The 15894-nt window shown below is 42.2% G+C and overlaps 2 protein-coding genes across 2 annotated transcripts in view; both read left to right on the top strand.

The window, feature by feature from the left end:
- The window catches only part of LOC138643363 (piggyBac transposable element-derived protein 4-like), a 189463-nt gene that overhangs the window by 163519 nt on the left and 10050 nt on the right, over positions 1-15894 (top strand). The window lies entirely within an intron of this gene.
- The window catches only part of LOC138642454 (cadherin-9-like), a 320418-nt gene continuing 305209 nt past the window's right edge, over positions 686-15894 (top strand). Inside the window, exon 1 of the mRNA XM_069730609.1 lies at positions 686-1248. The gene's annotated coding sequence lies outside the window, so the exon portion shown is untranslated. The remainder of the gene's footprint in view (positions 1249-15894) is intronic.

Raw genomic sequence — 15894 nt, 5'->3', positions numbered from 1 at the left:
CAATTTGGCTTTAGGACAATTCTGTTTGTGTTTTTTCATTTAAGACAAATTAAATGAAGATAACAATATCAAATAATTTGTGTTTGCAATCATTTTCAGGAAGAAAATGAGTATTATCTGACAGAATTGCAGGGGTGTCAATACTTTTGGCCATGACTGTATGTATACAATAGCTTCCTAATAAAATCACAGCACACAAGTAGTACATTTTTGTTACAGTATATACAATTTAATTCTTGCTAAATATAAGACTCACTTTTGCCCACACTGTTCTAGCTAATCTCATGTGCTGACCTGCTATATTTACTCCACAGTAGGATCATTGTTTCTATTAATATTTACTTTTAATCTTAGCTCTCGCATCAATGTGAAGAAGCTATGGGTTAGTCCCATCTGATTGACATGCTAATTTATTTTTAAGAAAAGTTGAAAGAAAAAATAATTCCAGGTTGAGGATGAGACAGTTAACTGCAGTTCAGCACATCTTAAATACTGCTCAAAATTATAATTTGCTGATTGCAGTTAAATTAGCATATTTAATACTGGGTTTCTATCTCTTCTCTTTTTAAACAGATGGAATGTTTAATCTCTGCCAACGAATCTAAAAAAAAAACAAAACAGCTTTAGCAGCTCAGTCATCTGAGGTCTGAATGATTTTAAATTGAGCAAGCCCGTCCCAATTGATAGCAGAAGCGCGTGCTAAGGTCTCCTTATGGAAACGCATCGGGTAGTTCCTACAGCATGACGCTGGAATGTCATTTTTCTGGCGATGAAGAAGTCACAGAGGTTTTTTTTTCTCACCCTGCAACATTATAGCTGAAAGCAGATTAGATGGGGGCTGAATAACTGTGACTAGATCCAGTCTGTTACAAAGTAGTCTTTAAGAAACCCCTCCTCTGTGTTCCAACCCACCCTATTCATTTGCAAATCATTCTGTGTGCAGCCAAGAATCCCCTCATGCTATTTCTCCTCCTTCCCCAGCCACTGTATAACCCTCCATGCTGAATACTGCTCTTCTATCAGCAGCACCATCTCTTCATATCCTAGCCTTGTTTATTAATCTGGAGGAAGCCAATAGTCTATTTGACTGCAATCTCTCTGACTTGTCAGAGTTACAATAATACTGGAAGAAGCCTTGTAGATAAGAGAAGATTCAGCAGAGAAGTTACTGTACAGCACAGAGGAGAATGTAATGACAGTGACCTGCCGGACATAGATTGATGTGCCTAATGCTGCCATTGAAGTAAGGTAAGTGCCCGACACCCTGCTAGTTGTGCTTTAGTACATATATGCTTGAACGCAACATCTATTTTCTGTAAGTAATATCTGTATACATTTATAAAATAATTTTAGATCTATATTGCCACGAACATTAATATATATATATATATAAAACACACACACACACACACACACACACACACACACACACACATATATATGCTTTATTTTTATGCACTATAATGCATTCAAATTAGATGACTGACTATGACATAAATCTTATTTAAACCCTACACTCTGTATTATATTACACACACTGTATGTGGGGACATGTTTAGTTCTGCATAGTATTAACGTTATCAGGTATTGGAGAGGGAATAACTGGGGACTGGTAAAAGACAGCATGTCTAAACTAGGCAAAGTAGGTCTATTCCTGAGCGAGAACTTATTAGTGCTTTGTCCTTCCTTAGATATTCATCAACACTAAACCTACGACAAAGCAAAAAAGACGTGAGAAGCTGGCATTCAAAAAAAAAATGAAATGATTCAGCAATTGCATGATAAATTGTTTCGTCCTGCCAGCAATGTATAAGAGAATTGGCGTAATTGCATATTTCTTGTTACCTTGAAGGTCCTGAACGTGAAATGATGAATACCAGCTGTAAAGGATTCAATATTTACTAAGATTGGAATATATATATATATATATATACTTTAAAATCACTAGTGCAATTGGGAAGGTCGGGCAAAACCTAGTAGTGCAGCGTCTCACTTTAAGTAAATGTGTATGGATACTTTGAAAATCGCCTCTCACTCTTTTTGGATGCAATCTGATCCATCAGTTTTTGCTTCAGAATTCTGATCCACAAGGACAAACTATGTAGTGTAATGTCACAAGAATGTATTACAATGTAACAGAACAGGATCCATATTATATATTTGAATCTTGAATCTTGAATATATATATATATATAAAATATATATATATATATATACATATATATATATATATATATACATGTGTGTATGGGTGTATGTAGATAGATAGATAGAACCTGCTCTATTATCCACACCTTAAGAAGAAAAATATAATATAATTATATATATACATACATACATACGCACACACGCACGCACGCACGCACATACATATATATCTTTAAGAGGTATAACTTTGGCAATATAAAGTTCTCACTTTTCAGGAGCTTCTAATAGTTATCTGCCAAATTACGCCATTATAAACTAAGTATTGCATTATATTGGCAGGTAATGTATAAGTCAGCATAGGGTTAACAATCTGACATAATAAACAGTCATATAGAAATCCAAAGAAGTGTAATTCCACAGGAATCAGCTTCCTCTTGAGGGTTAACAATGAAATCATTTTATCGTGAGTTAAATCTTCCAAGCACAATAGTTAAACCAAGGCCAGGGTTACGTGTAATATAGTTATAATAAAGGTCTGCTATTGACTGACAGCTCATTTTTTTATAAAAACAATATATGCTGCTCAAAGTTATGTGTGAATAGCTGTAGAAAGCACATGTTTTCTAACCATCTGGTTTGCCATTGGTCAGAAAAGCTGTGTTTGCGTTCACATTTTCAATATTTGTTTCCGAAAAACATTTGCAAGAAATATATATGAGAAGTTAGACTGTGGACATAAACTGATTGTCATTCTTCTCCTCTAACCCAACTTGAATCTGTATACAATTCGTAGATATCCGTCCTGAAAATCTCCTTTGCTTTGCCATGTATTACAATTGTTGTCACGCAAGTATGTCTGTATAAGCTACGATTACCCGGCTAATGCCGACATTATCCATATTGCCGATATCCTTAAGAGTGTGTGTGTTAATCTGGTTGTTTTATGCCTTAGCTTTCATTCTTTTATGGAATATTGACTTTAATGAAATGACATGCACACTTTTTTAATTCCGTTATATATTGCAAATTCTATAGTAGCCATAATATTACCAATACCGATCTCATAATGGAACTTGATAAATGACCCCCATGGAAGTCTAAACTATTACTGACCTAAAATGATCCTTAGAGGTTTGAGAGCGTTATACCTAAAGAGGTAACCTATAATATCGCTATGACGGTCAATGAGAAAGTACAGGTATTATCAGATACTGCCAGGAGAAGGCAAGACCAATGTTCTTGCACAGGGCAGAAGAGTTGATGGTCCATGCAGTAATATGTAGAGCAAAACTAGTTCTGAAAATGGCTTCAGCCAGATATGTTTTCTGTTGTGGGCATTGTACGGCCCTAGTTTTAAGGATTTAGTTGCGCAACGTATCATACTTTTTGGTTTTCTACAAACATTTCCATGAATGTGTTTTCTGGCTTGATATATTCAGAGGTGTGTAATGCAAGAAGACCAGCTTTATAAAAAAATATGATTTCCTGACAATCTGTCACAAGATGTCTATGGGTGGCCACCAAGTGATTACGGTCAAAATTAAAGCCGATCAAGAGTTTTCCTAGCATGTAGAAGTATTGTATTGAATTTGTATCATGAGAAATTGAAATCCTTAACGTAAATTAATTTAATGTGAGGGTGGACATAAATATGATAATAAATACCAGCATCCATGCATTGTTTATAATAAGTATATGGGTAATGTAGGCTCCATATAGCCATGCACTGTGGAATCCGTAGGGTATTATGGGATCTCTGTATGCACCATTTAACAAATCAGTGTGGATTTCTGGGCAAATTGTCACAAAAAGGTATAGAATTCCTATATAATATTTTTCTGGTTGTTGTATTGCACTCCTAGGGCAATAAATGTACTTTTTTTTCTGAGCACTGCATGCATAATTTATCAGGATGCAAGCAGACCAAAGGTTCAGTGACAGAATATTTACAAATTCTATACTAAATGCTTTTAATTGTCAAGATGGTGAAACTATACCTGTTTATATTTTAGATTTGTACAAACAGTAGCTGAATGATAAATTGCTACATATCTTTCTATTGTATGAAACGATGAAATATTTAGTTCCCTATAAAATACTTACAAAGATCACAATCACAATTACTCAAGGACACAGTGACTAATAAAAGTAACACAGCAAACTATAGATGTGAAGAAAGGGATTCTCCATTCATCGAGAACAAGCAATCATTTTCCCCAGCTCATTACAGTACAAGAAATCCATTTGACTATATGATCATTTAATGTCATACGAAACTCTTCAAAAATTATATTCATTTAAATATTTCAATGCCACACTTACTTAATAAAACATATCCTGCTGTAAAACACTGAACGTAAAATACACTCTTCGGAAAATGTACATTAAATATATATGGCTGCTGAACGTATCTCGTAAAATCAAAGGAAAGAATTCTAAGATAATTATTTTTTTTTTTTTTCAGATTCAGTATTGTGACATTAGTGTTGGGTAAACCAAATCTTGTTAAATTATTCAAATTGTGATCATGTATGATGGACGTAAAAAACATTAGAGGCATCTGTTTTTATCTTGACATTGATTAAGCAGATGTATACCGGCAGATGCTATCATCCACAATTATTCTTTCATTAGTCGGCCAATCTTTGTCTTTTTGAGCATAATAAAAAAAAATGATATTCTTTCTGACTTTATCTGATATGTGTTTTCCTTTACTTCCATTTTTTTGGCAACATCAGTGGACAATATAATAAATGGCTAAGGCTAAGAAATCCATTAGTAATAAATATGTAACTTGATAAGCTTAAAGTGGCAGTAATGGAAACTTAAAAAGATAAATCAGCAAATGTAAAGCATAGGAATAAAAGCTGAAAGAGGGGATGAAAGATATGACTATATTGTTCAATTTTTTATTTTCTATTACTTTAATTGGGCAGCTCTTTGTAGAGTTTAGCACTACCCTGTGGAGTTGCTTGAAAAATGTTGGCTAAAAAAATATTGAGGAGCGAAAAATATTTTGAAGTTCAATACTGCTGGAAGGTGGACATGCCAAGAAGGCGTTGTGAGTAGAAACAGCTGATAAATTACCACTCGCTTTGTCTATATGCTCCCTAAAATAATCTTACTTGCCTCAAATGTGTCCCTTAGTGCAGAAAACCTGTGCTAACCTTTCAAATCCTTCTGCAGTTACTTCACTTCATACCTTCCTTTCCAATGAGTGAGGAGGTGCATTTATTACATGTAATTTAGTTTTCACCTCTTCACTCAAGAGGCTCATGCATGTACGCTTCTTTCTGAAATAACAGATCACCCATTTGTAGACTCATAGTTGGCCAAGACAAATAAATCAACTGTCCTGACTCAAAAACGCCTAGAATGAGCCAAAATGTTTCTATGACTGCCACTCAACAGGCCCTTCGGGAACAGCTCAAGTCGCCTTATATATGACCCATAAGGGATATCCTCTTTCTTCTACAAGTCTTTTTGGAGGTTCATTGAAGGTTCTTTGCCCAAAGTTTGCAGAAAACCTGTGCTAACCTTTCAAATCCTTCTGCAGTTACTTCACTTGATACCTTCCTTCCCAATGAGTGAGGAGGGGCATTTATTCTATGTAATTTAGTTTTCACCTCTTCACTCAAGAGGCTCATGCATGTATGCTTCTTTCTGAAATAAAAGATAACCCATTTGTAGACTCTTAGTTGGCCAAGGCAAATAAATCAACTGTCCTGACTCAAAAACGCCAAGAATGAGCCAAAATGTTTCTATGACTGCCACTCAACAAGCCCTTCAGGTACAGCTCAGGTTGCCTCATATATGACCCATCAGGGATATCCTCTTTCTTCTACAAGTCTTTTTGGAGGTTCATTGAAGGTTCTTTGCCCAATGTTTGCTGAGGAACTAACCCATCGCTTGACTGTGCAATTTTGTGGTGTTTTGTTTTCATGGTGTTGTCTCTCAGTCTTAGAAATCTTATTTCTATTTTTATTTATATATTTTTTTGCCCTACTTAGGAATTGATTAAATTTTTTAATAATAAACAGTGGTTTGATAAACTCAATCCTCTAGCCCGTTAAACTATTTGATAAATGTTCGTCCTGCAGTCCTTCCCACTGCTCATCCAAGCTGTAATACCATCCCTGTGCCTCACTGCGTTTTTCTGGAAACAAACCCTTCCTTCAGCAAAAACTGAGTCCCCTCCCTGTATATGTATATTTTGAATGGAACACTCATCCTAATGGTTAAATCTCATTGACGGTATTAGAGGCCCTTTGCACTGCAATTAGAGGTTCCAGTAGAATATATAAATCCATTCTTGTCTTCTTTCACCTTTCCTCAACCCTCTTATCAATTTTTGTTTGTCTACAGTATCTCCTATTTCAGTATTTGCTCAATCTTGTAATTCTCCTTTGATATACTTGTCTTGTCTGAAATGTAAATGACCTGACAGAAATAATTAAGTTACCTAAAAAATATAGACAGGTAAATAGATTTTATGTGTATCAAATTCATGCAAAACTTTAAGGATTTGATGAACAACAAAAACTGTGAGATTTGCTTTGAAGCTTACAAAAATTGATTGGGATTGTCCAGTATCCAATTTTTTGTGATAAGCAAATTCAGCAATTTAGTGGCTGCTATGTTGCTCACCTGTAGCAGGCCAGGAAAAAAATATAAGCATTCCCATATGTCCAAGAACAATGAGCGTTAAACACTTCAAAATCTTAGACTAACATGATTGAGTGGGGAAAACCCCATTCGATAAGAAGCAATTTCAAATAAAGATAAAACAATAATTTTTATTAAATAACAGCATATAAAACAAATAAAAAGGCAGGGCAGAGGGCTTGCCCGGAAGAGGCGAGCAGCGAAATGGCGCCCGTCAGTTGTGACAGGAACGGAGCTATCATCACATCTCTCAGCACTACTTTCTTGCAGGTAAAATTATGGCTAGGGTTGAGCGAAACGGGTCGAACATTTTCAAAAGTCGCCGACTTTTGGCTAAGTCGGGGTTTCATGAAACCCGATCCGACCCCTGTGCGGGGTCGGCCATGCGGTACGCGACTTTCGCGCCAAAGTCGCGTTTCAATGACGCGAAAAGCGCCATTTCTCAGCCAATGAAGGTAAACGCAGAGTGTGGGCAGCGTGATGACATAGGTCCTGGTCCCCACCATCTTAGAGAAGGGCATTGCAGTGATTGGCTTGCTGTCTGCGACGTCACAGGGGCTATAAAGAGGCGTTCCCGCCGACCGCCATCTTACTGCTGCTGATCTGAGCTTAGGGAGAGGTTGCTGCCGCTTTGTCAGAAGCAGGGATAGCGTTAGGCAGGGTCCATTAACCACAAAACCGCTTGTGCTGCAGCGATTTGCACTGTCCAACACCACCCTCGGTGTGCAGGGACAGTGGAAGTTTTTTTTTTTTTTTTTTTCCCCTCAGCGCTGTAGCTCATTGGGCTGCCCTAGAAGGCTCCCTGATAGCTGCATTGCTGTGTGTACGCCGCTGTGCAAACCAACTGCTTTTTTCAAAGCACAAATCCTCTTGTTCCTTCCTTTCTGCACAGCTATCTTTTTTGTTTGTCCACACTTTTTATTTCATTTGTGCATCAGTCCACTCCTTATTGCTGCCTGCCATACCTGGCTGAGATTACTGCAGGCAGGGAGATAGTAGCTGCCTGCCATACCTGGCTGAGATTACTGCAGGCAGGGAGATAGTAATTGTAGGACATTCCCTGTTTTTTTTTTTTTTTTTTTTTTGGTGGGAGATTAAGATTGGCAATTTGGCATTTCTGCTAGAGTGCCATCCCTGTGTGTGCCATCTCTCTCACATAGTGGGCCATAGAAAGCCTTTTCATTTTTCTGTATTTTTTTTTGTGGGGTGTATAAATTCTCCCTGATAAAAATACAGTGGGAGATTAATATTGGCCTTTGGGCTTGTGTGCCAGTCCTGAGTGTGCCATCTCTCTCACAAATAGTGGGCCATAGAAAGCCTATTTTATTTTTTTTGGGGTTTTATAAATTCTCCCTGAAAAAAAGGGAGATTAATATTGGCCTCTGGGCTTGTGTGCCAGTCCTGAGCGTGCCATCTGTGCCAGCCCTGAGCGTGCCATCTCTCTCACAAATAGTGGGCCATAGAAAGCCTATTTAATTTTTTTTTTTGTTTTATAAATTTTCCCTGAAAAAAGGGAGATTAATATTGGCCTCTGGGCTTGTGTGCCAGTTGTGAGCGTGCCATCTGTGCCAGTCCTGAGCGTGCCATCTCTCTCACAAATAGTGGGCCATAGAAAGCCTATTTAAATATTTTTTTGGTTTTATAAATTCTCCCAGAAAAAAAGGGAGATTAATATTGGCCTCTGGGCTTGTGTGCCAGTCCTGAGCGTGCCATCTGTGCCAGCCAGCCCTGAGCGTGCCATCTCTCTCACAAATAGTGGGCCATAGAAAGCCTATTTAATTTTTTTTTTTGTTTTATAAATTTTCCCTGAAAAAAGGGAGATTAATATTGGCCTCTGGGCTTGTGTGCCAGTTGTGAGCATGCCATCTGTGCCAGTCCTGAGCGTGCCATCTCTCTCACAAATAGTGGGCCATAGAAAGCCTATTTAAATATTTTTTTGGTTTTATAAATTCTCCCAGAAAAAAAGGGAGATTAATATTGGCCTCTGGGCTTGTGTGCCAGTCCTGAGCGTGCCATCTGTGCCAGCCAGCCCTGAGCGTGCCATCTCTCTCACAAATAGTGGGCCATAGAAAGCCTATTTAATTTTTTTTTTTGTTTTATCAATTTTCCCTGAAAAAAGGGAGATTAATATTGGCCTCTGGGCTTGTGTGCCAGTTGTGAGCGTGCCATCTGTGCCAGTCCTGAGCGTGCCATCTCTCTCACAAATAGTGGGCCATAGAAAGCCTATTTAAATATTTTTTTGGTTTTATAAATTCTCCCAGAAAAAAAGGGAGATTAATATTGGCCTCTGGGCTTCTGTGCCAGTCCTGAGCGTGCCATCTGTGCCAGTCCTGAGCGTCCCATCTCTCTCACAAATAGTGGGCCATAGAAAGCCTATTTTATTTTTTTTTTGGGTTTCAGAAATTCTCCCTGGAAAAAAAAAGGGAGATTAATATTGCCCTTTGGGCTTGTGTGCCAGTACTAAGCGTTCCATCTCTCTCTCTCTCTCAGTCAGTGGGCCATAGAACGCATATTTTTGGTTTTATTTGTTTTCTAAATTCTCCCTGAAAAAATCATTTTATTTTATTTGGTTTCTAAATTCTTCCTGATAAAATCATATTTTTTTTATTATTTTTATTTCTAAAGTCTCCCTGAAAAAAAAAAAAAAAAAACAACCAAAAAAACAGTGGGAGATTAATATTGGCCTTTCTGCTTGTGTGCCAGTCTTGACTCCTGGGTGTGCCATCTCTCTCTCTCTCTCTCTCCAATTGTGGTCCATAGAAAGCCTACATTTTTTTTCCTTGATTTGGGTTCCAAAATCTACCAGAGAAAATAACTCCATCAATCATTGGTAGAAAAATATTGGCCTCTGGGCTTGTGTGCCACTCCTGATTCCTGTGTGCGTCATCTCTCACTCAGTGGCCCATAGAAAGCATATAGTTTGTTACATTTGTTTTCTAAATTCTCCCTGCAAAAATCTATTTTTTTTTTTTGGGGGGGTTTCTAAAGTGTTCCTGAAAAAAATAAAAATAAAAAAAAAATAATAGTGTGACATTAATATTAACATTTGTGCTTCAGTGACAGTCCTGCGTGTGGGGCATCTCTCTAATTTGCAGCCACCAAAAAAAGAGTGTGTAACATTGGGCCTGATTTTCGCTGTGGTCTCACCAACCTGTAAAGGGGTAGCTAAATCATACTGAAGTTATAGCTCACCGTGTAAGTTGTGTGACTGCAACAAATAACGTTAGTTTGGTTACGTTTTTAAAACAATGAGGAAGTCTAGTGGAAGAGGTCGTGGCCGGGGGCGTTCATTGTCAGCTGGTAATGAGGGTAGTGGTAGTGGTGGAGCATCAGGTGGTCGTGGGGGAAAAAATATTGCACCTAAGTCTGGAGCTGTGGAGCCAGGTTCGTTTGCACCTAAGTCTGGAGCTGTGGAGCCAGGTTCGTCGTCCGGCTACACAAGGCCTCGAACGCTCCCTTTTCTGGGATTAGGAAAACCGCTTTTAAAGCCGGAGCAGCAAGAGCAAGTTTTGGCTTATCTTGCTGACTCAGCCTCTAGCTCTTTTGCCTCATCTCGTGAAACTGGTAAAAGTAAAAGCAGCGCGTCGTTAGTGGATGTTCACGGTCAGGGACAAGTCACTTCCTTGTCCTCTTCAGCAAAAACAACAACAGAGAAGAATGCAGCAGGCGACACAACGGGTTACTCCATGGAGCTCTTTACACATACCGTCCCTGGCTTAGAAAGTGAAGCAGTTAACAGTCCATGCCCATTACAAATTGAATCTGACATGGAGTGCACTGACGCACAGCCACAGCCAGACTACTATGCTGGTCCTTTGACTCAGACCACAACATTGCCCTCGCAGGGTGCTGATCAAGAATCAGACCCTGATGAGACTATGTTGCCCCATCACGAACGCTATACCACCGAACGACACGGTGACACAGACGAAGTTGCGCAGGAGGTACAAGAAGAGTTATTAGATGACCCAGTTCTTGACCCCGATTGGCAGCCATTGGGGGAACAGGGTGCAGGCGGCAGCAGTTCTGAAGCAGAGGAGGAGGAGGGGCCGCAGCAGGCATCAACATCGCCACAGGTTCCATCTGCCGGGCCCGTATCTTGCCCAAAACGCGTGGCAAAGCCAAAACCTGGTGGAGGACAGCGTGGCCATCCGGTTAAAGCTCAGTCTGCAATGCCTGAAAAGGTATCCGATGCTAGAAAGAGTGCAGTCTGGCATTTTTTTAAACAACATCCAATTGATCAGCGCAAAGTCATCTGTCAAAAATGTTCTACTTCCTTAAGCAGAGGTCAGAATCTGAAAAGTCTCAATACTAGTTGCATGCATAGACATTTAACCACCATGCATTTGAAAGCTTGGACTAACTACCAAACGTCCCTTAAGGTTGTTGCACCCTCGGCCAATGAAGCTAGTCATCAACGCAACATCCCTTCCGGCAGTGTAGGACCACCATTTAGCGCACCACCTGCTGTATCTGTGCAGGTATCTTTGCCAGGCCAAAGCAGTCAGGGTCAGGGAATCACCAGTTTCGTAGTAGGAAACACTGCATCTAGGGCACCGGCGGCAACAATACCATCTCCCACCGTCTCTCAGTCTGCCATGTCCACCGGCACCCCCGCTAGTTCCACGATCTCCAGCTCTCCAGTCCAGCTCACCCTACATGAGACTATGGTTAGAAAAAGGAAATACTTAGCCTCGCATCCGCGTACACAGGGTTTGAACGCCCACATAGCTAGACTAATCTCGTTAGAGATGATGCCCTACCGGTTAGTTGAAAGCGAAGCTTTCAAAGACCTGATGGACTACGCTGTACCACGCTACGAGCTACCCAGTCGACACTTTTTTTCCAGAAAAGCCATCCCAGCCCTCCACCAGCATGTTAAAGAGCGCATCGTCCATGCACTCAGGCAATCTGTGAGCACAAAGGTGCACCTGACAACAGATGCATGGACCAGTAGGCATGGCCAGGGACGTTACGTGTCCATCACGGCACACTGGGTAAATGTGGTGGATTCAGGGTCCACAGGGGACAGCAAGTTTGGGACAGTTCTGCCTAGCCCACGGTCTAGTAAACAGTTGTCTGTAGCCGTTCGCACCCCCTCCTCCTCCTCCTCCTCGTCCTCCTGCAGAAGCAAGAGCTCGTCCACAGACCGCAGTCGCACAAACACTCCATCCGCACCTGCCACTGTTGCACACCAGGTCTCCCATTATGGGGCAGCTACTGGCATACGTCAGCAGGCTGTATTGGCTATGAAGTGTTTGGGCGACAATAGACACACCGCGGAAGTTCTGTCCGAGTTCTTGCAGCAAGAAACGCAGTCGTGGCTGGGCACTGTAGATCTTGAGGCAGGCAAGGTAGTGAGTGATAACGGAAGGAATTTCATGGCTGCCATCTCCCTTTCCCAACTGAAACACATTCCTTGCCTGGCTCACACCTTAAACCTGGTGGTGCAGTGCTTCCTGAAAAGTTATCCGGGGTTATCCGACCTGCTCCTCAAAGTGCGTGGACTTTGCGCACATATCCGCCGTTCGCCTGTACACTCCAGCCGTATGCAGACCTATCAGCGTTCTTTGAACCTTCCCCAGCATCGCCTAATCATAGACGTTGCAACAAGGTGGAACTCAACACTGCACATGCTTCAGAGACTGTGCGAACAGAGGCGGGCTGTTATGTTTTTGTGGGAGGATACACATACACGGGCAGGCAGTAGGATGGCAGACATGGAGTTGTCAGGTGTGCAGTGGTCGAAGATTCAAGACATGTGTCAAGTCCTTCAGTGTTTTGAGGAATGCACACGGCTGGTTAGTGCAGACAACGCCATAATAAGCATGAGCATCCCCCTAATGCGTCTGCTGATGCAAAGTTTGACGCACATAAAGGATCAGGCGTCTGCACCAGAGGAAGAGGAAAGCCTTGATGACAGTCAGCGATTGTCTGGTCAGGGCAGTGTACATGACGAGGTACCGGGCGAAGAGGAGGTGGAGGATGAGGAGGATGATGGGGATGAGTATATTTTTAATGAGGAAGCTTTCCCGGGGGCACGGGAAATTGGTGGCGTGGCAAGGCCGGGTTCTGGTTTTTTGAGGGACACAAGTGACGTAGATTTGCCTGCAACTGCCCCTCAACCAAGCACAACCGCAGATTTGACAACGGGAACTTTGGCCCACATGGCGGATTATGCCTTGCGTATCCTCAAAAGGGACACACGCATTACAAAAATGATGAACGATGACGATTACTGGTTGGCCTGCCTCCTTGATCCTCGCTATAAAGGCAAATTGCAAAATATTATGCCACATGAGAACTTGGAACTAATATTAGCAACAAAACAATCAACTCTTGTTGACCGTTTGCTTCTGGCATTCCCTGCACACAGCGCCCGTGATCGTTCTCACACGAGCTCCAGGGGCCAGCAGACCAGAGGTGTTAGAGGGGCAGAAATCAGAAGTGGCGTTGGACAGAGGGGTTTTCTGACCAGGTTGTGGAGTGATTTTTCTATGACCGCAGACAGGACAGGTACTGCAGCATCAATTCAAAGTGACAGGAGACAACATTTGTCCAGTATGGTTACAATCTATTTTTCATCCCTTATCGACGTTCTCCCTCAACCGTCATTCCCATTTGATTACTGGGCATCCAAATTAGACACCTGGCCAGAATTGGCAGAATATGCATTGCAGGAGCTTGCTTGCCCGGCAGCTAGTGTCCTATCAGAAAGAGTATTCAGTGCTGCAGGTTCAATACTAACAGAAAAAAGGACTCGTCTGGCTACCCAAAATGTAGATGATCTAACCTTCATTAAAATGAACCACAACTGGATTTCAAAATCTTTTGCCCCACCCTGCCCGGCTGACACCTAGCTTTCCTATGAAAAGGTCTTGCCTGTGGACTATTCTGAATGACTTTTCCAATCTCGTAATTTTCTTCACCTGATTGTCCAGCATACGACATGTTTCCACCTCACGAAATGGCCAAACTCCCCACACGGGGCCGTGCTATCGCCACTTTGCGCTTGGACCCTTGAGAGTGCTGTTTGTCTGAAGAGGTGGGTGTGGCCGCTTTTGGTCGACGGCACTGCCACTGGGTCCCTCATAGTACAATAAAGTGTCTCTGGCGGTGGTGGTGCGCACCCAACGTCAGACACACCGTTGTAATATGAGGGGCCCTGTGCCTGTACCGCCGGCCACAAGACAGTTCCCCCCCCCAGCTCAAACAGTGCTCTACCACTAGCAAAATTATCTCTCACAGCTTCACCAATGTGTAGTCTAGCCGCTGACATCCTTCAATGCCTGGCACTGACAATACCATTGTTTTGACATTTTTGTTATGTTAGGCCTTCGAAGCCTGTCTGCGGTCCCTTCTTTCTACAACTACTACACTGACCAGGCCACTGCTGGCCGTGTTACCCTGGAACCAATTTAAAAGTGCCTACAGTCAGCCCAATTTTGTTATGTTAGGCCTTCGAAGACTGTCTGCCGTCACTCCTTCCACTAGACTTCCACTGACCATACACTGCTGCCCATGTACCCCTGGAACCAATTTAAAGTGCCTACAGCCAGCCCAATTTTGTTATGTTAGGCCTTCGAAGCCTGTCTGCGGTCACTCCTTCCACTAGACTTCCACTGACCAGACCACTGCTGCCCGTGTACCCCTGGAACCAATTTAAAAGTGCCTACAGCCAGCCCAAGTTTGTTATGTTAGGCCTTGGAAGCCTGTCTGCGGTCACTCCTTCCACTAGACTTCCACTGACCAGACCACTGCTGCCCGTGTACCCCTGGAACCAATTTAAAAGTGCCTACAGCCAGCCCAAGTTTGTTATGTTAGGCCTTGGAAGCCTGTCTGCGGTCACTCCTTCCACTAGACTTCCACTGACCAGACCACTGCTGCCCGTGTACCCCTGGAACCAATTTAAAAGTGCCTACAGCCAGCCCAAGTTTGTTATGTTAGGCCTTGGAAGCCTGTCTGCGGTCACTCCTTCCACTAGACTTCCACTGACCAGACCACTGCTGCCCGTGTACCCCTGGAACCAATTTAAAAGTGCCTACAGCCAGCCCAAGTTTGTTATGTTAGGCCTTGGAAGCCTGTCTGCGGTCACTCCTTCCACTAGACTTCCACTGACCAGACCACTGCTGCCCGTGTACCCCTGGAACCAATTTAAAAGTGCCTACAGCCAGCCCAAGTTTGTTATGTTAGGCCTTCTAAGCCTGTCTGCGGTCCATTCTTTCAACTACTACTACACTGACCAGGTCACTGCTGCCCGTGTACCCCTGGAACCAATTTAAAATTGCCTACAGCCAGCCCAATTTTTTTATTTTAGGCCTTCGATGCCTGTCTGCGGTCCATTCTTTCAACTACTACTACACTGACCAGGTCACTGCTGTCCGTGTACCCCTGGAACCAATTTAAAATTGCCTACAGCCATGTGTTATTATTTTAGGCCTTCGATGCCTGTCTGCGGTCACTCCTTCCACTAGGCCTCCACTGACCACACCACTGCTGTCCGTGTACCCCTGGAACCAATTTAAAATTGCCTACAGCCAGCCCAATTTTTTTATTTTAGGCCTTCGATGCCTGTCTGCGGTCCATTCTTTCAACTACTACTACACTGACCAGGTCACTGCTGTCCGTGTACCCCTGTAACCAATTTAAAATTGCCTACAGCCATGTGTTATTATTTTAGGCATTCGATGCCTGTCTGCGGTCCATTTTTTCAACTACTACTACACTGACCAGGTCACTGCTGCCCGTGTACCCCTGGAACCAATTTAAAATTGCCTACAGCCATGTGTTATTATTTTAGGCCTTCGATGCCTGTCTGCGGTCACTCCTTCCACTAGGCCTCCACTGACCACACCACTGCTGCCCGTGTACCCCTGGAACCAATTTAAAATTGCCTACAGCCAGCCCAATTTTTTTATTTTAGGCCTTCGATGCCTGTCTGCGGTCCATTCTTTCAACTACTACTACACTGACCAGGTCACTGCTGCCCGTGTACCCCTGGAACCAATTTAAAATTGCCTACAGCCATGTGTTATTATTTTATGCCTTCGATGCCTGTCTGCGGTCACTCCTTCCACTAGG

Source organism: Ranitomeya imitator, chromosome 6 (assembly GCF_032444005.1).
Source record: "Ranitomeya imitator isolate aRanImi1 chromosome 6, aRanImi1.pri, whole genome shotgun sequence".
NCBI classification, from domain to species: Eukaryota; Metazoa; Chordata; class Amphibia; order Anura; family Dendrobatidae; genus Ranitomeya; species Ranitomeya imitator.
The sequence above is the reverse complement of the archived record's forward strand: the minus strand, read 5'-3'. Positions and strand labels throughout refer to the sequence as shown.